Genomic DNA, 23711 nt, shown 5'->3' on the forward strand with positions numbered 1-23711 from the left:
TGTCCCTGCCCTGGGTCTTCTGCCTCTGCCCCGCCATGCTGTTTGCACCCTCCGGGTCTCTGCCAGGTTGTGCGAAGCCTGGCATGTGTGTTCTCCTTCCCTTCACTCGATTCACTGATTTTTTTTCTTATCAACTGGTGCAGGTGTCACCTCTTCCAGTTTTCCCTGGCCCTCCCCGCTCCCAGGTCAGACCAGCGCCACCTCCACAGACTTCCGTGGCACCTCACGCTTATAGGGTCTCGCACCTCTGCACCCAGATCGCATTGTGTCCGTGTCCCTACTAGACTTGGAGCTGACGGGGCCAGTGTCTTACATGCTGGGCATACAGTGGGCGCTCAATAAATGTTACTGAATAAAGGCGGTCCCAGAGCCAGTACTGCCAACCCTTGGGTATGGCCAAAATATGTGAGACATCACGAACAGGTGGGGCAAATCTCAAGTCCATCTATATCTCTCTGTCTCCAGTGCCAGGCTTCAGGCCACCCCCCACCGTCTCCTGCCTCGGCCACTTAGTCCTTTAACGACTGACTGCCACTCAGCAGACAGATGATCTTCAGACATCAGCCTGGGTGTGTCTCATTCCTACTTAAAACACTGTACAGGGGCGTCGGTTGAGCATCCGACTTCGGATCAGGTCATGATCTCACAGTTTGTGAGTTCAAGCCCCGCATCAGGCTCTGTGCTGACAGCTCAGAGCCTGGAGCCTACTTCAGATTCTGTGTCTCCCTCTCTCTCTCCCCCTCTCCCCACTCATGCTCTGTCTCTCTCTCAAAATAATAAACATTTAAAAAAATTAAAAACACCGCACAAATACTTGAATTACTCTTAAAACACACAGTTTATGAGGCCCAGCATAATCTAGTCCCTACTAATTTTTCCAGTCTCATCTCGCACCGCTCTCCCCTTTTGTCCCTAAGCCCCAGCCAACGAGCTTTCCTCCTGTTCTTCAAACAGCCAAGGCCCTTTCTTGTATTGGGGTCTTCTCCCACCAGGGACGTTCAGTCCCTCGTTCCTCGTGTGACTGGCTCCTTCTCAGCCCCCAGGCTGCCTCAGGGTTACTTCATTCAGGAAGCCTTGCTTTATAAGTGAACCTAAAATAAGTCTCCTTTCTTCCTCTGTCATGGCACACGCTTATGTTTTGTCAGGGTATCTTTATACTTAGTAATTGTGTTTTTATTTTTGTGATCAGCTGTTTGGTAATACTTTTTATTCTCTCAATGGGGGAGGGGGTATTCTGTCCCTCAACAGGACATTCAGCAATGTCTGGACATACTTCCGGCTGTCGCAACTGGGGGAGGGTGCAGCTAGCATCTAGGCGCACAGAAGCCAGAGATCCTGCCTAACACCCTACGATGCACAGGACAGTCCCCCCACAGCAAAGAACTGTCAGTGGTGATTCGACTGAGACATACCGCTCATGAGGGCGCCTGGGGGGCTCAGCTGGTTAAGCTTCGGACTCTTGATTTTGGCTCAGGTCATGATCTCATGGTTTGTGGGACTGAGCCCCACATCTGGCTCTGTGCTCACCGTGTGGAGCCTGCTTGGGATTCTCTCTCTCCCTCTCTCTCTGCCCATTCCCCACTCGTGATCTTTCTCTCTATCTCAAAATAAATAAATCAACATTTTAAAAAAAGAAAAGAAAACAAAAGAGAAGAGAAGAAAAGAAGAGAAGAGAAGAGAAGAGAAGAGAAAAGAAAAGAAAAGAAAAGAAAAGAAAAGAAAAGAAAAGAAAAGAAAAGAAAAAAGAAAATACTGCTCAAGACTGTAGTTTCCACAAAGGCAGAAACCTTGCCTGCGTTCTTCACCATTCTATCTCCAGCACCTGGCTCAGTGTCTGTGGTGAGCCTCCCTCCATAGGGAGCTGGGTGGAAAAACTGACAGGTGATGAAGGGGTGTTATTAAACCTATTTCATAACCGGCAGGGCACATCAGGACCGATCAGAACTGATGCCCACCATAGCACTGGAGCTGGGGAGAGGAGGCATTTTCCCTTTGGTCGCTGGACTGTGGGGAGTCTGGATGCCCTAAGGGAGGGCGCGGGAGCAGCCCCAGGGGTGGGGGACTCAAGGAACTCCGGGAAGTGGCCATTTGCCACCTCATAAGAAAGTATATAAAAACTGTAACACCCTGCACGGCCCTACCAATTCATACCTCCTCCAAGTCAGTCCTGGACAGATGGATGGATGTGCAGAAGGCCAGGAATTCCGATGAACTGGCTAATGAGGTGAAGAGAGGTAAGGGGCAAGAAAGAACTCTTTCTAGTGTCTACGGAGACACAGAATCTCCATGTCCTTCACACTTACTCAAACTTACCTCGTAAGGGTAGGTCTGAGAGACAGTGGGAGCATGAGCAGACACACAGGTGGGGTTGGGGGGGAGGCTGATGGGGTGGGAGGGGAGCAGGTTTTTTCTTTCTATTGTTCTTCTCCTAAACCACGAAAAGCCTGTTTCCAAGAAACTGCAGCTTTCTCCCTCTCAAACACCCACCTCCCCCTCTCCTTCCAGTCCAGGCTTCCCACTTCCTCTCTTATCTCTAAACCCTCGGCCCATGGACATGATCGAGTTCCTTCCACTCGGAAGACAACCCATCGCTTCACCTCACATCCCCCTGTAGCTACTTTCCCAACCGTCTCTCTTCTCTTTCCCAACAAAGCCACTAGGAATAAAAGCCTTGGGGCGCCTGGGTAGCTCAGTTCGTTAAGTGCCTGACTTCGGCTCAGGTCATGATCTCACAGTTTGTGAGTTCGAGCCCCCCCATCAGGCTCTTTGCTGTCAGTGCAGAGCCTGCTTTGGATCCTCTGTCCCTCTCTCTCTCTACCCCTTCCTCTGCTTGTGCTCTCTCTCTCTCAAAAATAAACATTTTTTGGGGCGCCTGGGTGGCGCAGTCGGTTGAGCGTCCAACTTCGGCTCAGGTCAAGATCTCGCGGTCCGTGAGTTCGAGCCCCGCATCGGGCTCTGTGCTGATGGCTCGGAGCCTGGAGCCTGCTTCCGATTCTGTGTCTCCCTCTGTCTCTCTGCCCCTCCCCCGTTCATGCTCTGTCTCTCTCTCTCTCTCTCAAAAATAAATAAACGTTGAAAAAAAATTTTAAAAAAATGAAAAATAAAAAATAAACATTTTTTCAAAAGCCTAAACTCGGTGTCTCCACATGTGGGTGACAACCATCCAGATGCCGCTGCACTTCGCTGCCTCTTCGCAGCAAAGCTCCTCAAGTGTTTCTGCACGCTTGTCTCTCTATTTTCTCATAACTTGTTCATTGCGAGCTCACTGAAATCCGCCTCCAGCTCCCACCCGCCACTCTGAAATCACTTCTGACAAAGATCTCCAATGACCCGCGTGTTGTCCCTCCCAAACAGTCTGCGTTGACTACCCACTCCTACTTGAAACTCTTTATCCCTTAACTTTTCTCCTCATCAGCCACTCATCACACTACCTCTCCTGGTTCAACTCACGCCATCCCGACTATTCCCTCTTAGACGGTCCCCTCTACACCACTCCCCTCCTATACGTGAATCCTTCCCAAGGCTCCCTTCTTGCCCTCCCATGCCTTCCATACGCCCTCGCCTGTCCATGGGCAATTCACAGAGCTGTGAGCTCGGCTGGCCTGGTTTTCAGACTTGCACCACCAACTGGCGCTTGGACACAGTCTACTTAGCTATCCTACAGGAATCTTCCATTCAAATGGCCTCCAACAGACGCCATCATCTCACCTGCTCTTCCCCCTCAAAGTGCTTGCCTTCCTGCCTTTCTCCCCCTAATTAATGGGACCACCATCCCCCCAGTCCCCAAGCCCAGCGGTGTGTGAATCACTGCAGTCTCCCCCCTCCATCTCTCCCCTCAAATCCACTCAGCCACCAAATCTTACTCACTTTATCCCTTAAATGTTTCCAAAGTACGTCCGTTCTCCATCCTTTTATTACCATTGCCTTCATCTGCCTCCTCATTAACTTTTTTCCCTTTGTTAAAACACTTACTCTTAATACAGTCACATCAACAAAGGCAACCGAGCTCCACATCTACTTGTGTCATTTATAAATGAGCCTGCAAACTGTCCATTTTTTTTTAATTTTTTTTTAATGTTTATTTATTTTGGGGACAGAGAGAGACAGAGCATGAATGGGGGAGGGGCAGAGAGAGAGGGAGACACAGAATCAGAAGCAGGCTCCAGGCTCTGAGCCATCAGCCCAGAGCCTGACGCGGGGCTCCAACTCACGGACCACGAGATCGTGACCTGAGCCGAAGTCGGACGCTCAACCGACTGAGCCACCCAGGCGCCCCAAACTGTCCATTTTCAAGTCAGAGCTCTTCACCGCCCTTCCAAGTGTCTCCTCTGTTGTACTTCCTGTCTCTCAGAACGGCACCCCCACTTGCCAGGCCTACTCCCCACATTCAAAAATCTGCAGGTCATTTTAGGTTCCTTACTCTGTCTTTTCCATCTGTCTCAACTCTTGACTAGACAGTTGCAGTACATCTACCTTATTTCCTTCCTGCACCCAACCACCTCTCCCTTAAACCAAACAACAAAGGGCATCGCTGTTCCAGGTGTGCCAGTCCGGCTTTTCTATTTAGACCCTGAGATCTTTGAGGGCACGGACCATGTCTGGGATTTTTCTGATTCCTCCAATGTCCCCAGCACAACACTGGGTACAGAGCATGCCCAGCAGAGAAGAAAGCGGGCAATGAGACCCATCTGCTAAGAGAAATCTGGTGTTGAGCTGTCAGCCCCCTGAGGTGAAGGGTGCTGGGTGCCTAACTCCTCTGCCACAACGAGAGGACATGCTTGGTATCAGCAAGACCTCAGCAAAGATGTTGGAAATGATTCTCTGAGGGGTCTGGGAAATGGACTCCAGCAAGGACAGCATCATGGATTGTGGTGCCATCACGAGGACTCAGCTGATTTCTGAGATCTCGAACTGGTGGGCACCCATCTGTGATGTTGTATGGTGTCTTTGAGCGGTACTCAGTGGTCCAGCAGCTTGGAAATACATTCCACCTGTTTTCTGGTGGCCCCCTCGCCTTGGAAATAAACAACGGTTCAGTCCTTTCAGGAGTTTATTCTGTTTTCCAGAATTAGAGTCTAGAGTGTTTCATTTCTGTTATCTTGTCAAAATCCTTATCCCTTTGAGGGCCATGATATTTGATTATTCTTCACTCTATCCTTCACCACACCACTGCCTCTCCCTCACTCATTGAGGACGTTAGCAATTGTCCCCCTCCATTTAAGGTTCTGTCATCATCCTAGAAAGTTTCAATACACACAAAGATGGCCTCTCCAAACGCCCTAGCATCGTATTTCCACACTTCCTTAATGCCACTGGCTTTTAGTTTCATTTCACTCATTCACTAGCAATGACCATACCTTGGACCCATATCACTGAAACTGTCCTGCGGTCAACCCTCGCCTAGACTACCGCCACTGACCCTTGACCAATCACTCTGCCGTTGTTCAGAAACCTCCAGTGGCTCTACCACTCCCACAGGTTCAAGTCCAGGTCCTTAGGCCAGGAGGCAGAACACCAGCCTGCCATCCTGTGTCTCACCCCCTCCCCATCGCCTGTCATTTCCTGCTCTGACATTGCTGGACCAAATTCAGTCTCTGCTTCCCCTCACCGTCTCCTGAGCTTCCCGGGCCTAACTGCGCCTTGAAGGACCCAAAGACTTCCCTTCTTACCTGCAAAGATGTTCCCTCCTTGTCTGTTTCCCTTTTCTGCTCTACAAAGAATGTTGATCTTCACATTCCAGCTCAAACACTACCTCCTCTGGGAAGCCCTCCCTGCCTAGCCCGGGCACAGCCAAGGGCTCCTTCTTCTATGCTCCCCAGCATGGGATGCAGCCATTACAATGTGTATCTGATCACATTAATATCACAAGGGCAGGAACCATTTCTATTCATCTCTGTATCTCAGACCCGGGTACAGGCCTGGTTCAGAGTTGGCTTCACTGGATATTAGGAAAGTGATGAAGGCGTGAGTCCCACAGATGCCCTGTCCTCTGTGTATCAATGAGGCCAGAGGAGATTGGGCTCTTGAATTAATTGAACCTTGTCTCTTCTCACCCTGGCCCAGTGCCCTGTCCATATGCTTAACTCCCCTAATAGAATCTGCCCTGGCTAAGCACCACATATAAATGAATCCCTAAGCATTAAGTAGCAGAAAAGCTTCCAGTTGCTTAGAGAAGAAAAGAGGCTGGTGCTTTACAGATGGAAGGGAGACAAGTGGTGTAAGGAGAGACGTCCGTCTAAATTTTAGGTACTAAGTACCTGGAAGTGTTGACGACTCTTTCATACTAAACCCAGTTATGTGTTCAGCACTAGGCTAGCCACTGATGGTGAGAAGAAAAGTCAAAACAGCAGCAGGCATTTGTTGATGGTGTTCTACGTGCCAGGCACAACTCTGTAGGGTAAGCATCGTGGTTATCATTCCCATTTTACAGGTAAGAAAATGGACTCAATGTCACCCGGCTAATACATGCTCGACTAGTATCACCTTTGACTAGTGTCTTCACCCCTTCTCTCTTCACTGTCCTCACCACCCCCATTCTAAAGTAAACGTCCTCCGTCCTTTCTCCCCTCTAGCCATCCTTCCTTCTCTTCATCAGATGGAAACATCCTCATCTTCCACCATCTCATAAAAACAAACAGGCATGAGCCTTCTCCTCCCCTCCTTCTCTCCAGTTATCCCAGAGCATGGCCCCTCTCCATCCTAAGGCCTATTCCCTCCACCTGCTTGGTTGATGCTGTCCACCCATTTTTCTCAGGGACCTCACATTATGAATTATCCTTCCTTGAACCTATAGCTTTTCCATTCAACTGGATCCTTCACACTGCCATGTAAAGGTGCTCAACTGTCCCCCATTAAAACAGAACAAAACCACCCCACCTCTCCAAACCTCTGGAAAGACTTATTTGCACATTCAGTGTCTACTTCCCCCTCTGCCAACTACAGTCTGACTTTTGCCCATCACATCCCTGAAACTGTTGTTTAATCACCTGTGATCTCTGTTTCTGAAGCCAATGGACTTTCATTGGTCCTCATCATAATGGACTATGCTTCCTCTTCTCTTATTCAAGAAACACTCTGCCCTTGGTTTTCGTGACATTTCCCACCCCTGGCTTTTCTCCCATCTCTCTAGATCATCCTTCTCTGCTTCCTTTCTAGGCCCATCCTAACTCGAAGTTAACCCCAGGCCTTCTCTTCTAAGCCTGTCCTTCCTCCCTCGGCAGCCTCCTCCATGCCATGGTTTCACTTACCCCTGGATGTTGACAGCTTATGGGGGCACAGATCCTGCCCAGACCTCTCCTTCAAACTCCTGCCCATATATCCCCCTGGCCGCTCTCCCTCCACCCAGATGGTTCAAAGGCCCCTCAAGCACAACATGCTGAGACTGAACTCATGTCATTTGTCTCAGGAAATGGTACCCCTATCCACTGCTACATAGCTGGCAGCCCAGGGCTCATCCCCAAAACTCCCCTCTGACCAAACCATCACTTCTTGTCCATTTCACTTCTAAACCTCTCAGCTCTGTCTTCTTTCTCTCTCCACTACAAATATCCCAGCGTAAACAACCATCTCTCGAGATGTCTCCCCGGATCTTCCCTTGGCCACCTCAAATATACTGTCCACACCCTACAGCCACAGAGATCTTCCTAAAGTAGGAAATCTGACTATATCACCCTCCTGCTTAAGTACTTCTGTGATTACCTGTTCCTGTAGAATCAACATCAGAATCCCTACCGTGGCTGATAAGACTGAGGGTTCTAACTCCCTCCTGCCTCTCCTGTTCATCTCACATGCTTCTCCCTCTCCCTCTAGGCACCCCAGGCCACTGGCCTTTGGCGCCTCAAAATGCTATGCCTGCTCTAGCCAAGACCCTCCCCCATTCCCGGAATATCCTCTCTCAGGTCCAAAACCCCACTCACCTCCTTCTCTCCTACTCACTCTCCAGGACTACTGAACTATCATTTCCCCAGAATGACTTCCCAGATACTCCCTGAGTGGCCCAGACCTCCTATGAAACACCCTGACAATGCCATGGACCTCCACTTTATTGCTTGTATAAGTGGCGCTGTACATTTACTTTGTGACAAGTTTGTTTCCCTGAATGACTTCAAGCTCCATGAAGGCTGGGGCTTTGACAGTTCTGGTTTCCCCAACACACACACACAGACACTGTATCCCCTGTGACATTCAATAAATACTTGGTTGACATCATGAAAATGCAACCCAATTCTATCGGGCTTCTGGCCTCATTACTCTCCTGAAATTGCCCTTGCTAGAGTCATCAACAACCTTCAAACTGCCAAAACTATGCGCCTGTGGATCCCTGGTGTTCTACCAGCTGGACTGAGGGTTTCCTGCACTAAAATAGAATCTTGGCAGGCTTTCCCCGATTCATAGAAAAAAAAAAAAATAGCTCACAGAATATCCTCAATTTAAGGCTTTTGTTTCATAAAGTTTTCTTTCTTAAAACTTGGTGTCTGCTATTCTATGCCTGTAGTAGAATCTAGCATAAGATGCTCTCTGATTTAGCTCAAAATTATATATTCAGCCCTTTCAAAATTCTATGGTATTCTCCAGCAAGCACCATAATTTCCATGGGTTTCATGACATGAACAAGTGTTTTGAGACCCATTGGCCAAATCCAAAGAAATATTTTTAGCCCTCTGATTTGTTCTCTTGGTGATATCTGGTACTGCCGATCGTGATGTTTATGTGTTTTAGCAACATGCATTTATTGAGCACATATTACGTTTTCCCACAGCCTTTTGTTGCTATTTTTACTATGGCATTTGTCACCTTCTCCTGTGATATCTCCCATGTACTACAAGCTCCTGGAGGCTACAGGGCCCTTGACTTTCCCTTCTCTCTGTCTCTCTCTGTCTCTCTCTCTCTCTCTCTCTCTCTCCCCCTCTCCCTCTCTCTCTCTCTCTGTTTCCACTTGCCCCTGCCCCCAGCCAGCCCAGCACTTGGCTCGGGCACATGGATCATCTTCATTGCCCATAGGAATAAATGAACGAGTGAATACATGAGTGAACACAGAATAAAATGCTGAGGCAGAACTGGAGCCCCCATTCCTGGCACCCCGCTGCCTCCCCACTGGAAAGCTCATGGTCGTTCAGTGGTTTGACAGGACAGACATGTCGAGTTCACATACGTCCGATATCACCTGTTGTTATTTTAACAAGTAAAATGAATCTGATAGAAGCCTAATATGGTTTTAGAGCCTTGTGCCTCCGAGAAGCCCTTCTAATATCTAATCCGTCATCAAGCCCTGTTGATTTACCACCAAAAAAAAAAAAAAAAAAATCATTGTGATTGCCTATCTTATGGGGACATAAACAGTTTTACTCTGTAAGCACCTGAAAATGCCATGTATTATGTCTGTGGCAGAAGTTGAGTAAATAATGACATTACTGATATGAATGTATCTTGAAATGCTCCATATTCTACCGAAACCGTTCCCTTGGCCTCTTCTGCCCTTTCTTCTGAGCCTGTCTATCAAAATCATACTTAACCTTCAAAGCCCAGCTCAAAAATCACCTCCTCCAAAAAAGACCTTAACACTCTACCAAATTACTGGGGCCAGCCTCTGGCTCACTGTCACCCCTCAACACCTGACCACATGCCATTTGTACCTCTACTTAGCACGTGCTTCTTCAGTCTGCAGGATCCCGCTGCTGACGCGAATGTCCCTCTCCCACACTGCCTTGTGGGCAACTCGAGCCCAGGAACCACGGCTTGCTCGTCTTTCGGTCTTCCCAGTGCCTTGAGCAATACTCACTTTCTGGCATGTATTACGCTGATCATCCACTACTATTTTGCTCTGCTGTGCAAACATCATTTTTGGGGTATCATAAGAGGACTTTTTAAAAACAAACCGTTCAGGCATCTGGCTTTCTCCCTCATGGCTAGGTTCTGGCAGACTTAGCTGAGAGCCTAGCCCAGCTTCTTGCTCTCAACCCCATGAGCCACAGCAGTGGCTGCCTTTGCGCTAGAATTCATGTGGGGGAAAATTCGAGCGGTTTCTTTTTGAAGTGGAGTGGGAGTCAGAGGCGAGCCCTGGCCAGCAAGCTGTGTGGGAGGAGAAAGGTGTGCAATGAGCCAGGCCCTTGGCTCTCAGGCTGTTTCTGCCAAACAGCAGACGGACCCCCAGCACAGACCTGGGGGGTTCAGGGGCCACCCTGCCCACCTCCTTCCTTGGGTGTAAACACCGACCCTCACAAGCACTCCCTTTCCTCCTTCCGTCTCTGGGGAACATCACACTCACAGTCCACTCGGCCTGGCCCTAATGCACACACAGAGACAGAAGCAGTTAAGATGGGACCCTGAACCAAGAATGCTGACTGCTTTGTCCCTGAACTGTGCCCTGTACAAACCTACCCAGACTGCAAATATTCCAGCTCATCCATCAAAGTATGTAATGCTCAGCTACACACTGTTATAACACAAACCAAGTCTCTGAGCACCTGGGATGCTCTTGTGTCTCTGGTGCAGGTTACTATGCAGGAAAGAAAATCATCGAAGAAAGAGCAAAAAAGGTGCTGCTTGATGGCAAAGAGCCTGGGCTCTCACACATACCCGATCAGGAGATTAAATGAGATGATGTAGGCAGAGTGCTTAGCAGAGTACCTGCACACAGCAAGTTCCTAATGAAGGCTTCCCACCTACTGGAAGGTCCCTTCTCGTGTGGCTGGAACAAAGTCTTTCTTCTGCTTCTGCTATTCAACAGCCTGTTTACCTGAAGGAGGGAAGGCAGTTCCTAATACTTGCTCCCATCCCCTTCATGCATCCAGCAGCTTCCACAGTAGGTGATCAGCAGAAGGGAATTCTTGGCTGGGGAGCAGGGCAGGGGCTGGACATCTGTGCTGATGGGAGACACCCAAAGGGGCATTCCAGAACATACCAACTGATGCCATTACAGCTGCATCAATAACCTTCTTCCTTCCTCTGAGACAAAACAGCCCAAGACCCCAGAATAATTTTCAAAACTTTTCATTCAAGTATATCTCTCTCCCTCTCCTTTCTGAAGTCCAAATACAACACCAGAAATAGACTTACTGCCCTCACTGATGACGAGGCACAGTGCTCCCCCTACTCCCGCCTACCCCCGGCCCCACTGAGGCTACCCCAGTGCTGGCAGTTTCTCTTGTATAAGGGAATATTAGGGCAAAAAAGTTTCTACTTCTTCATATTGTTTTCAAGGCCAGAGGGTCATAACTTGCCCACCCAGCTCAGAAAGATGTCTAAAGGCAACTCTCCCTCCAGCTTTCCAAGCACAACCTACGTATTTAAAGGAATTCTGGATGGCCCAGAGCTGAGGGACCCTGTGTGTTCTCAGGGACCTTTGTCTTTTACCCCAAAGGGAACCCCTCAAGCAACCTGAGGGTGGGGGTGCCACCTCCACACCGTTCACCCGGAGAAGAGCTTGAGGGAATGTATCAGGCACAGGACAAGGAAAGAGGATTTTTTAAAATAGTTAATGCATCTGGGGCGCCTGGGTGGCTTGGTCAGTTAAGCGTCCGACTTTGGCTCAGGTCATGATCTCACGGTCCGTGGGTTCGAGCCCCGCGTCGGGCTCTGTGCTGACAGCTCAGAGCCTGGAGCTGTTTCAGATTCTGTGTCTCCCTCTCTCTCTGCTCCTCCCCTGTTCATGCTCTGTCTCTGTCTCAAAAATGAATAAACGTTAAAAAAATTTTTTTTAAATAGTTCATGCATCCCTATGGTTCCGAATTGAAAGGGTACAGAAGGGTTTAAAGGTCTGCTCTTCCTGAAGGCAACAGATCTTATCAGGTTTTTTGGACATACCTATGCATACACAAGCAAACATCTTGGAGTTCTCCTTCTTCCTCCTCTTTTATAACATAAACAGCATCATAGAGACACTCTATGCATGTTTTCCACTTAGCCATATATGTTGGAAATCATTCCGTGTCAGTTACAGAGAAATTCCCAAGTCTCTTTTTATGAATGAATAGCACAGTATCCAACTGCCTGGAGGTGCCACAAGATATTCAACAAGTTCATCTTTGATGAGCACGTGGATTGTTCTTTCAGTGCTACACTGTACATATGTCTTTTTGCCCATGGGCAAGTGTAAGGACAAGTTCAACCCCTAAAAATGGAATCGCTGGGTCCGACGGCATGGGCATTTCTAATTTTGGTAGATGGCTCTAAAACACCCTCCAAAGAAGTTGTACCCATTTACTCTTCCAACAGCAACGTATGGAGGGGCTGTTTTTCTAGAACCTCATTAGCAGTTTATCCATCTTTTTGATGTTTGCTAACTGAAAGGGAAATAAGTAGGCCATTGCCCCACTGCCGCCAGTTTGCAGTCTACATGTTAAAGGATCAATCCCTTGTGTACGATTAAACCCGTGGGTCCTAGAGGGAATGAAGAGCAAGCAGTTTTACCTGGCCAGCACTTTCCCTAAAGCCTAACGGGGTCACAAACATCTCTTGCGCCTCCAAATCGTGTTTATTCACAACGGTTCTGGATTTTCAGCTACCACATGTGTCCGTTCCTAATGGGAGAAGAACGGCCGTGTGGAGGGAGCAGGGGGCTTTGGAACTGAGACACCTGGCTTCACAGAACAGCTCTGCCACAGACTCACTTTAGGGTCCTAGCAAGTTATTTAACCTCTCCCAAACTCAGCCTCCTCGTGTGAAATACAGGGATAATAATATTGATTTAGCAGAGCCTTGTGTCTGACACATAGAAAGTACTCAATACGTGGTGGCAGTTTTCCTTAGTGCTAACGATCATCAGGCCAGATTCTAAACCTCGGGGCGCTTTCCACAACTGATGAGACCAGCTAGGGCCATTCTGACGATAAAGGGGCCACCAAGACGATTCCCAGTTTCTGCTACGATCTCCCCCCCCCCCGCCCCCTGCCACCAGCCTCCTTTCCAAGGTTATCGGGAGACATCACTAAAATCCTACCCTGGGTCTCTGGGTGAGGGTGGGTCGTTTCCGTGCCAACACAGGCCCCCCTGTTGCCGGATGATGTTTGCGCTCAGACTGAAGCCGCTCTGAGCTAAGCAGAGCTCATTTCCAATTACAGATGGGCACACTGGAGACAAAGCAGAGATCCTTGAGCAAAATGTGAGGCACTTGCTCTCATCAGCACTGGAGCCCATTCTGCCTTTCCTGAGCACTGGTTTTGATAAGGTCACTAAATGCAAATTTCTGGTTCTGGCAGGAATGCCAGTGAAACCCACCACCAGGGTTTCTACCCATGCATGTGACACACACACCCTACCCCCACCCCCAGAGGACTTCAGAGGCTTCTCCCATTCACACATGGTCCTCTCTCATTCACTCATGGTCATCTCCCCAGGAGAGCAGAAATCCTGCCCCCGCTCTGCTTGTGAGTAGGGGGAACTGAGAGGAGGGTGCAGCTGATTTGCCTAAGACCACAGCTGAGCCACCCCGAGTGCCAACACGACCCCTGTCTCTACATACTGGTTTAGATCCCTACAGACACGGGAGCTGGAACCTCTGGAGAGGGGTCTGAGAAATTATCATTGCTCCCAGAGAATATGCCTTTGCTCTTTCTCCCCTTTGATCCACCTCTGCCAGTATAAAGGGAAGGGGCAGGGGCCAAATGTACCTCCAAGCACTTTATTAGCACAGAAAGGAAGTTGCCTTCCACCCCCACTCTACCCCCCTAAGAACACCCCAAATCGCAGCAAATCTCAGGCAAAGTGCACTTTTCCAGATCTGAAGTCCCCCCATCATTGTTTCTCACGCGGTATAAAACGTGAGTCTGGCTCAACCACTGGAGGACGCGGGACAGGGCACAGAGATCCGACTACGTAGACGTCACCCTTGCCAGTTGCACTGAACCCCCAGCTCCAACCCGGGTCCTCCAGCCCCGGGCCAGGAGTGTGTCCTCCTCAAGGAGGGTCCCGGGCTGGGCAGACTGGAAAGGACGGGAGAAAGTGCCTCAACTGACTGCAGGGGGGAGTGGGGGCTGCCTGCGGTTGCACACCTGCCCCCCACCACCTTCCCGCCGCGGCCAACTTGCTAGGAAGAGCGAACTTCTGGGGCCCCACAGTTCCACCCAGAGAAAAGGAATGCCCAAGTGTGACAGAAAAGCACGGGTGGTGTATGCAGCCCAAGGGCACCGACAGAGAAGACCGAGCTCCATCCCTGCCCTCCCTCGCGGCCTCGGGAAGCGCAGAGACCGGACGAAGCCACCCGGGCAGGAGGTCTCCGGGGCGCCGCGCTGGGCACTCTACCCAAGCCACCCCAGCCAGCTAGGGTGAAGAGGACGGGAGCAGGGGGACGCCGGGCCTAGCCCGACACTGCTCTCCGCTCCTGCCCTGCTCTATTTGAGCCAAACCCTCCTCCGGCCGCTGAGCGAAGCTTCGATGTGGCCGGCGCCCCCAGCCCAGCCCGCCGCGCACGGCCCTGGGGATAGGGGTGCGGGACGCAAGCTCCCTCCTCGGGAGGAAACGGACAGCGGCCCGGGTGCCAGTCCGGTTTCTCTGTCCCTTAGGCAGACGTCGGCGCCGGCTGTCTTGGACCCGGACGGCCTGGCGGAGATAGCGACCCCGCACCGCGAACGCACCTCCGCCCTCCTAGCGTGGTCAAACTTGAGCAGGATCACCAGGGTGCAGGGCTGGCGCAGAGGCGCCCGCGCGCTCGGAGGAACCCGCACGCACAGACCGACGGCGGCGGAGCGTCCCGCCCGCCCGCCCCGCACCCACCCACCGCGGTGCTCAGCCCCGGCCCGGCTCACTCACGCGCGCCCCGCGGTCCCGCCGAGCGTGCAGCGTCGCGGGCCCCGGCCGCCGCATGCTCCCGGGTGCTGGCGGGCGCCGAGGCGCGGCTGCGGGGTCCGTGTGCGCTCCGGCCGGTGGAAGGCGCTCGCGGAGCAGGAGCGCGCGGCAGGGGCGCAGGCGGGGACGGGGACTCGGCAAGTCCGGCCCCGAGGCGGGGACAGCGCGACCGGCGGCCTGGCCACGAGGCCGGAGACGTCCACCCCCACCCCCACCCCCTCGGAGCGCGCGGCCCGCGGTGCGGAGCGGGAGAGCCAAGCGGCGACCCAGACCCAGTCCGGCACGGCCGCAGTCAAGATAGGGGCGCGCGGGGAAGGTGGCCCCGGGGCGCGCTTACCCCGGTGCTAAGGCGCCCTCGGAAGTACGCCCCGGCCCGGCACCTCCCCGCGCGGAGCCGGGCGCCCCGGTGGGGGGCGGGGAAGGAATCCTCGGCCCGCCCCGCTCCGCCCCGTCCCTCCTTTTCTTCCTTCGGGGAACCTCGCTCGAGGAGCACCCTAACCCGTTACCGCGACTGAGCAGCTCCTTTCCGGCGTCCACTCGCGCGTTGGGCTGGCACCTGGTCTGCGCGCGTCCTGCTGAGCGCCTGGGCCTGGGGCTGCCCACGTGAGGCTCCTGTGCGTTCCCCGGCGCTCCGAGAACTGCCCCTGCACGGAGCCGACAGCCTCATCGCCCCTCCAGGTGGCCCGGGCTGGGGGCAGGTACCGAGCCACCTGATTGGCGCTGGCCCCAGTCCTGGGAGAATCCCCCACGAGAGAGGCTGCTTGCACGAGGGCGGAGGGAAGGGACCAAGCAGAGCAGGCTGGCGTCTTCCAAAGAGCCTTCCCGTAGCTCCACTGCCTTTTCGCCTAAGAAATGTAAGCTCAGGAGTCGGGCCCCCTAGGAACGCCTTATACAGGGAACTCTATGTGCCACAGCTCAAGTCCAGCACTGAAAATCCCGTGGGAATGATAGTTTTAAGGACCAGGGTGTGTCGCTGTCCACCGGACTTTGCCTGGAAAGCCGCCTGAAAGGCTCATCTGCTTCCCTATTTCTGGCCAGCACTGTTCCCTGGAAGTCCAGTCACACCTGGGTGCCCCCGCCGTTGAGGGGTACCCCGTCCTTGTAGCGGGCAGAGAGGGAGTCAATCTGTAATTAGAAGTGTGACGGCGAGATCTAGCAGGAAAAGGCAGGGAAGGGGACGCAATGTCTTCCCCATCCCCCAGCAGGAGGAGAAAACGTTAACGGTGCTCTAGATTTCTTTTAAATTACCCTCCTTTAGTGTTTTAAAACTCTACAAGTAGCTTATGTGCTGTACCCCCAGACAATAAGTTCTGACATCAGTCTGCCTGGAGAACATGGTAGGTGGGGTGAGATGGAAGGACACTCACTTTTTAGCGTCTCCAAAGCATCTCAGTGTGGAACTTTTGCCTGTTCCGATCTGTTCATGTTTCTCCTGACCCTGCTCTCCAGTCTTGGACTGAAGACAGGGGAGGAGGAAAGGGGGTCACCCAAATTAATGCTGGGGGGGGGGCGGTGTTCCCCACATCAAATATATTTTCCTCTTCATACTCTGGACAGTCTGGAGGATTCAAAGCAAACGCGAACACTGTATCAATTTCTCAAACAGGAAGAAAGAAAAACGTTGGTCCCTCAGCCCAGGTCCAACTTGTAACCGAGAGGAGTAAGAAATTTAGCACTTGGAGCAACCTTTATTATTCCTAAACCACTATTTAAATATATATATATTTCTTATATTTATTTATGATATATAATATTTATATATAAAACATATCATATCCAAAGGAACGCTACCCACCTGCTCATTCCAGAAGATTTACTGTTGCTTCAACACTCCACATTTTTCCTCCTCTTCGCAGGTTTTAAATTTTGACCTCAGATCTTGACGTGCTGCCTTTTCTCACCCAGTCAAACCTCACACCTACATTCCTTCCTGGCCTCACTTCTTCTCAGAGACAAAAGTGAAATATGAAGAGATGTGTTATTTTGTTGTACACGATGACACAAGAGAGAAAAGTGAAAATGAAGTATATGTACAGCCTAACCAATCATCATAAACCAAACTGGTGTATTCACCCAGGTCATTGACATCACCCTACAAACGCCCCCATTTGTTTTCCTGAGCCCTTCCCTTCCCCCACAAGCAACAGCCATCCTGACTTTATAGTAATCACTTCCTTATATATCTTTTTGGTTTTATTAGCTTGTTATGCATCCCTAAACACTGTAGTTTAGTTTGCTTGTTTTTGTAATCTCTGTAAATGGAATAATATAGCATGGATTTTTCATGTGTAGCTGGCTTGTTCTTTCACTTGGTCATGTTTGTGGGGTTATTTTTGTTGCATATAGTTGTGGTTGGGGCTGCTAATGTAATACTGCTAATAACATTCTTGTGTATATCTCCTGGTGTCTAAATGCAAACTTTTCTTGGGGCGCCTGGGTGGCTCAGTCAGTTGAGCGTCCAACTTCAGCTCAGGTCATGATCTCATGGTTCGTGGGTTCAAGCCCAGCGTCAGGCTCTGTGCGGACAGCTCAGAGCCTGGAGCCTGCTTCAGAGTCTGCGTCTCCCTCTCTCTCTGCCCTTTCCCCGCTCATACTCTGTCTCTGTCTCTCAAAAATTAATAAACGTTAAAAAAATTTTTTTAATGCAAACTTTTCTTTAGGGTATACCTTGGGGTGGAATTGCTGGGCTATAAGGTATGTTTCTATTTAACTTTATTAGATAATACCAAGTTGTCTACTGAGACGGTCATGAAATGTACACTCCCACGAGCTATGTTCCAATTGCTCCACATCTTTGCCAAGACAATATTATTAGGCTTCTTGATTTTTGTCAATCTGGTGGACGTGTAATGACACCAAAGTTGTGATCTTCATTTCATATCCCTAGTTACCAATAAGATTGTGGACCTTTACATGTGCTTATAGCCTATTTGAATTTTCAGTTTTTATGAAGTGCCTATTCAAATCTTTACCCATTTTTCTATTGAGTTATCTGATTTTTTTTTCTTGTTGATCCATAAAGGTTCTTTGTATTTTCTAGCTAAATGCCTTTGTTGGTTATAGATTGCAAGTATCTTCTCCACTCATTAACCTTCATCTTATGATCAGGAATAATTTTTTAAAGCAGAATTTTCATTTTGAGATACTTGTAGATTCAAATGCAATTGTAAGAAATAATACAGGGATCTCAGGTACCCTTTATCCAATTTCCCCCATGTTTAACATCTTGCAAAACTATAGTACAATATACAACCAGGAGATTGGCATTGCCACGGTCAAAATACAGAACAATTTCTATCAGCACAAGAGTCCCTCATAGTTCCTTCTTATAGCCACACCCACTTCCCTTCTGATCCCTAACCCTTAGAAACCACTTATCTGTTTACCATTTCTAAAACAGTGTGATTTTAAGAATATTATATAAATGAAATAATACAGTATGTAAACTTTTGTATTTTTTTTTCACCGCTCAGCGTAATTCCTTGGGGATTCATCCAGGTTTATCCACTGGATGGTATGGATGTTCCATGGCTTGTGTAACCATTCATTCACTCATAAGAAGAAAGACATCCGGGTTTTTTTCCAGTTTTGAGCTATTTTGATTAAAGCTGCTATAAACACTCGTGTGAAGGTTTATGTGCGAACATAAGCTTTCATATCTCTGGGATGAACGCCCAGAAGTGCCGTGCTGGATCATGTGCTAGTTGCACGCTTCGTTTTTACGAGAGATTGCCAGTCTGTGTTCCAGACTTGCTGTACCTTTTTGCATTCACACCAGCAGTGTATGAATTAACCAGTTTCTCCACATCCTTGCCAGCAATTTAGAGTTGTCACTTTTTAAAAAATTTTACCCATTTTGATAAATGTATGGTGATATCTCATTGTGCTTTTTAATTACCATTCCCCTTAATGGCGAATGATGTTGAATATCATGGCACCTGTATTTCCGTCTAAATGCCCTCTTTGGCGAAATATCTGTTTATGCCTTTTGGACATTTTCTAGTTAGAGGGTTTGTTTTTTTACTGTTGAGTTTTGATAATTCTTCACACATTCTGGATCTTAGTTCTTTTGAGATACATGGTTTGCAAATATTTTCTCCCAGTCTGTAGATCACCTTTTCATCCTCTTTGCATGGATTTTGCAGATGAATTTTTAAGTTTTGATAAGGTCCAATTTTTCACTTTTCCCTACTGTGGGTCATGCAGTTTCTGTCAAGCCTAAGAACTCTTTGCATGGCCCTAGATCCTAAAGATTTTCTCCTAGATTTTTTTGTTTCGCATTTTAACCTTTAAGTCTATGAAACATTATGAGTTAATTTTTATATAAGATGTAAACTTCTGGTTGAGATCTTTTTTCTTGCCTAAGTATGTCCAATTGCTTTAGCACCATGTGTTGCTTTTACACCTTTGTCCAGAACCTATTGCGCGTATTTGCGTGGGTCTATTTCTGGATGCTCTATCTGTTGTGTTGATCTGTTCCTCCACCAGTACCACCACACAGACTGATTCTGCCCATGTTATTCTTCCTATTCAAAATTGTTTTAGGGGCACCTGGGTGGCTCAGTCGGTTGGGCGTCCGACTTCAGCTCAGGTCATGACCTCACGATTCGTGAGTTTGAGCCCCGCGTCAGGCTCTGCACTGACAGCTCAGAGCCTAGAACCTGCTTCAGATTCTGTGTCTTGCTCTCTCTGCCCTTCCCCTGCTTGTTCTCTCTCTGCACTCTGCTTCTCTCTCTCAAAAATAAATAAACATTAAAATAAATAGTTCAAAATTGTTGTGGGTCTCCTAGGTCCTCTGCCTTTCCATTTACACATTAGAATAATCTTCTCTGTATCTACCAAGAACCTTGCTAGCATTTTGATATTAAGGAGAAACATTCAGGGGCGCCGGGGTGGCTCAGTCAGTTAAACATCTGACTTCGGTTCAGGTCATGACCTCACAGTTCATGAGTTTGAGCCCTGAGTCGAGCTCTGTGCTGACAGCTCGGAGCCTGGAGCCTGCTTTGGATTCTGTGTGTGTGTGTCTCTCTCTGACTCTCCCCTGCTTGTACTCTGTCTCTCTCTCTCTCTCTGTCTCTCTCTCTCTCAAAAATAAACATTAAATTTTTTTTTTACAAAGGAGAAACATTCAGCCTTTCATCATTAAGTATAAACTAGCTGTAGCTAACAAAATTTCTATTTCTATTTTTTGTGGAAATGTTTGTGATAAATGGATAGTAAATGTTGCTGAATGCTTTTACATTGGGTTATGTAATCATGTGATTTTTCTTTTTCAGCCTGTTAATATGGTGGATTATGTTGATGATTGCTTTTTGAAAATTAAAGCAGCCTTGCAGCCCTGGAATAAAGCCTACTTGGTCATGGTATAGAATTCTTTTTATGTATTGCTAAATTCTATTTGCTAATATTTTGTTGAGCATTTCTTGCATCTATATTCACAAGAGGATTATTGGTCAGTAGTCTTCTTTATTTGTGCTGTCTTTGTCTGGTTTTGGTATTGGAGTGATACTAACTTCATAAAACGAATTGGAGAATGTTCCCATCTCTACTATTTTCTGGAAGAGACCATGTAGATTTGGTGTTAAGTCTTGTTAAAATGTTTGCTGGAATTCTCTGGTGAATCTATCTGGGCCTGGGCCTTTTAGAAGATTTGAAATTATACGACACATATCACATGATTTCACTCATTTGTGGAATTTGAGAAACTTAACAGATGGTCATGGGGAAGGGTAGGAAAAATAAGATAAAAACAGAGATGGAGGCAAACCATAAGAGAGTCTTAAATACAGAGAACAAATTGGAGGTTGATGGGAGTGGGGTGGGGAAAATGGGTGACGGGCATTAAGGAGGGCATTGTTGGGATGAGCCCTGGGTGTTATATGTAAGTGATGAATCACTGGATTCTACTCCTGAAGTATGTTAACTTACTTGAGAATAAATAAAATGAAGATTTGAAATTATAAATTTAATTATCTTAGTAGTTATAGGGTGATTAAAATTGCCTATTTCATATTGGGTGAGATGTGTTGTACTTCGTATTTTCCAAAGAACTGACACTTCATCTAAGTTGTCAGATTTATGTGTGTAGAGTTGTTTATTTTATTCCTTTTTTTCCTTGCTGATATCTGCAGACTGTATAATGACCCTGTTTCATTCCAGAAACATTGGTAATTTGTGTTGTGCCCTCCTTTTTTTTCCTTTGCTAGTCTTGCCCAAGTTTCATTAATTTTATCGAACCTTTCAAAGAAACAGCTCTTTGTTGATTTTCTTCTATTTTCAGTTTTATTGATTTCTGGTTTTGTCTTAATTATATCCTTTCTTCTTCTTGCTTTAGGTTTATTTTGCTCTTTTTTCCCCTAGATTCTTTAAAAAAAATTTTTTTTTAACATTTATTTATTATTGAGAGAGAGAAACGGAGCGTGAGCAGGGGAGGGGCAGAGAGAGAGGGAGACACAGAATCTGAAGCAGGTTCCAGGATCTGAGCTGTCAGCACAGAGCCTGACGTGGGGCTCGAACTCACAAACCGCGAGATCATGACCTGAGCTGAAGTTGGACGCTTAGCCGACTGAGCCACCCAGGCGCCCCTCCCCTAGATTCTTGAGGTGGAAGCTTAAGATTACTGACTAAAGACTTTCTTCTTTTCTAATATATGCGTTAGTGCTATAAATTTCCCCCTTAGCACTGCTTTAGCAGGGTCCCACAGATGTTGACATTTGTATTTTCATTTTCATTCAGTTCAACGTATTTTTTTATTCCCCTAAAACTTCCTTCTTGATCAATGGGGTTATTTGCAAGTGTGTTGTTTGGTTTCCAAGTGTTTGGAGATTTTCTGTTATCTTTCAGTTGTTGATTTCTACTTTGATTCCATGCGGTCAGCCTTCTTCTCTCCACTTTTCCTGTCTTGTCTAGGACCTCCAGTGAAATTGTGAATTGCAGTGGAAAGAGCAGACGTCCTTGTCTTGTTCTTGACCTTAGGAGGAAAACATCCAGCCTTTCACCATTAAGTAAATTATTAGCTGTAGGTTTTTCATAAATATCCTTTATCAGGCTGAAGAAAATCCCTTCTATTCCTAGTTTGTTGAGGGTTTTTTTGTAATAACAGGATGGAGGATTTTGTTAAATGTTTTCTGCATCTGTTACTGTCATCAAATGGTTTTGGCCCTTATTCTGTTCAAATGGTGCATTATATTCATTGATTTTTGGATGTTAAAAACAACCATGAGTTCCTCGATTAACTCTCACTTGGTCCTGTGTATAATCCTTTTTATATGTTGCTGATTTGGTTTACTAGTATTTTGTTGTGCTGTTTGGCACCTGTATTCATAAGGGATATTTGTTTTCTTTTCTCGTATGTCCTTCTCTGGTTTTGGCATCAGGGTTATACAGACCTCATAGAATGAATTGGGAATTATTCCCTCTTGTATTGTTTGGAGGAGTTTGTGAAGGTTGATGTTAATTCATCTTGAAATAGTATAAATCCATCAGCTCCCTGGGTCTAGGCTTTCTTTGAGAGTAATTTTTTTAATACTAATTCAATCTGCCTTCAGTGTATTCAGACTTTTGTATCTCTTCTCGAGTTAGTTTCTATAGTTTGTGTCTCTCTTGGAGTTTCTCCATTTCAGTTAGGTCATCCAGTTTGTTGGCATACAGCTGTCTGTGGTGTTTCTTTAACATCCTGATGCTTGTGTAAGGTGATTACTTCTCATTCTCGAGTTTTCTTCTCTCTTTTTTCTTGATCAATCTACTTAAAGGTCTGTTCACTTTGTTGATCTTTTCCAAGTTGCAGTTTTACTTTCACTGATTCCCTATTGTTTTTCTATTTTCTATGGCACTTATGTCCACCCTAATCTTTATTATTTCCTTCTCTCTTCTTGCTTTGGGTTCAGTGTGCTCTTTTTTCTAGTTTCCTAAGGTATAAGTTCAGGCCGTTGATTTGAGATCCTTTTTCCTTTTTAATATAGGTGTTTCTAGGTGTCAACTTCTCCCTAAGTGCTGCTTTCACTGCATTCCATGAGTTTGGGTGCATTCTGGCTTCATTTTCAGTCGTCTCAAATTTTCTAACTTTCCATGTGATTTCTTCCTAGAACCATTGGTTATGTGGGAGTGGTTATTTGCTGTTTAATTTCTTCCTATTTGTGAATAACTTTCTTAAAGTTTCTCAAAGTCTGCTATTTCCTGGTAGATCTTCTGTCTAGTTGTTCTATTCATTTTCAGAAGTGAGATATTAAGGTCTCCAACTTTCGGGGTGCCTGGCTGGCTCTGTCAGTACAGCATGTAACTCTTGATCCCAGGGTTGTGAGTTTGAGTCCCACACTGGATGTAGAGCTTGCTTTAAAAAAAAAGTTTTCGGGGCGCCTGGGTGGCGCAGTCGGTTAAGCGTCCGACTTCAGCCAGGTCACTATCTCGCGGTCCGTGAGTTCGAGCCCCGCATCAGGCTCTGGGCTGATGGCTCAGAGCCTGGAACCTGTTTCCGATTCTGTGTCTCCCTCTCTCTCTGCCCCTCCCCCGTTCATGCTCTGTCTCTCTCTGTCCCAAAAATAAATAAAAACGTGGGAAAAAAATAAAAAAATAAAAAAAAAGTTTTCTAAAATTACAGTCTCCAACTTTTGTTGTAGAATAGTCTATTTTTCATTTCAATTCTATCACTTTTTGTTTCATGTAATTTGGAACTATGACACTTTTCACATATGAATGTGCAAGCAAAACTTATAAATTTTCACAAGTATGATATGGAGCCCTGAACCCACCATGGTGTAAAGAAACCCAGGATGAAAGACCATGGGCAAAAAAAGTCACTTTTGACAGACAATATGCATTGGAAGTGAGTCACTGAATCCAGTCCACACTCAGGTACAAGTGCCTCCCATTCACCCCACCCTAGGGTGTAACTCCTTTAGGATCCCAACCCAAAGCAGGGCGTGGTTCTACAG

General features: G+C 47.6%; 1 protein-coding gene across 4 annotated transcripts in view; it reads right to left on the minus strand.

The window, feature by feature from the left end:
- Positions 1 to 23711, minus strand: part of FAM163A (family with sequence similarity 163 member A) — a 101102-nt gene that overhangs the window by 67681 nt on the left and 9710 nt on the right. The window contains exon 1 of one of the 4 annotated variants that reach the window (XM_047076927.1): positions 16577 to 16646. The exons of the other annotated variants lie outside the window; for them this stretch is intronic. The gene's annotated coding sequence lies outside the window, so the exon portion shown is untranslated. Of the gene's footprint in view, positions 1 to 16576; positions 16647 to 23711 lie in introns of those variants that run through there. 4 annotated transcript variants of the gene reach the window in all.

This window comes from Lynx rufus, unplaced genomic scaffold (assembly GCF_022079265.1).
Source record: "Lynx rufus isolate CCGP_SWC_20201006 ecotype Redwood Valley unplaced genomic scaffold, mLynRuf1.p SCAF_15, whole genome shotgun sequence".
NCBI lineage: Eukaryota > Metazoa > Chordata > Mammalia > Carnivora > Felidae > Lynx > Lynx rufus.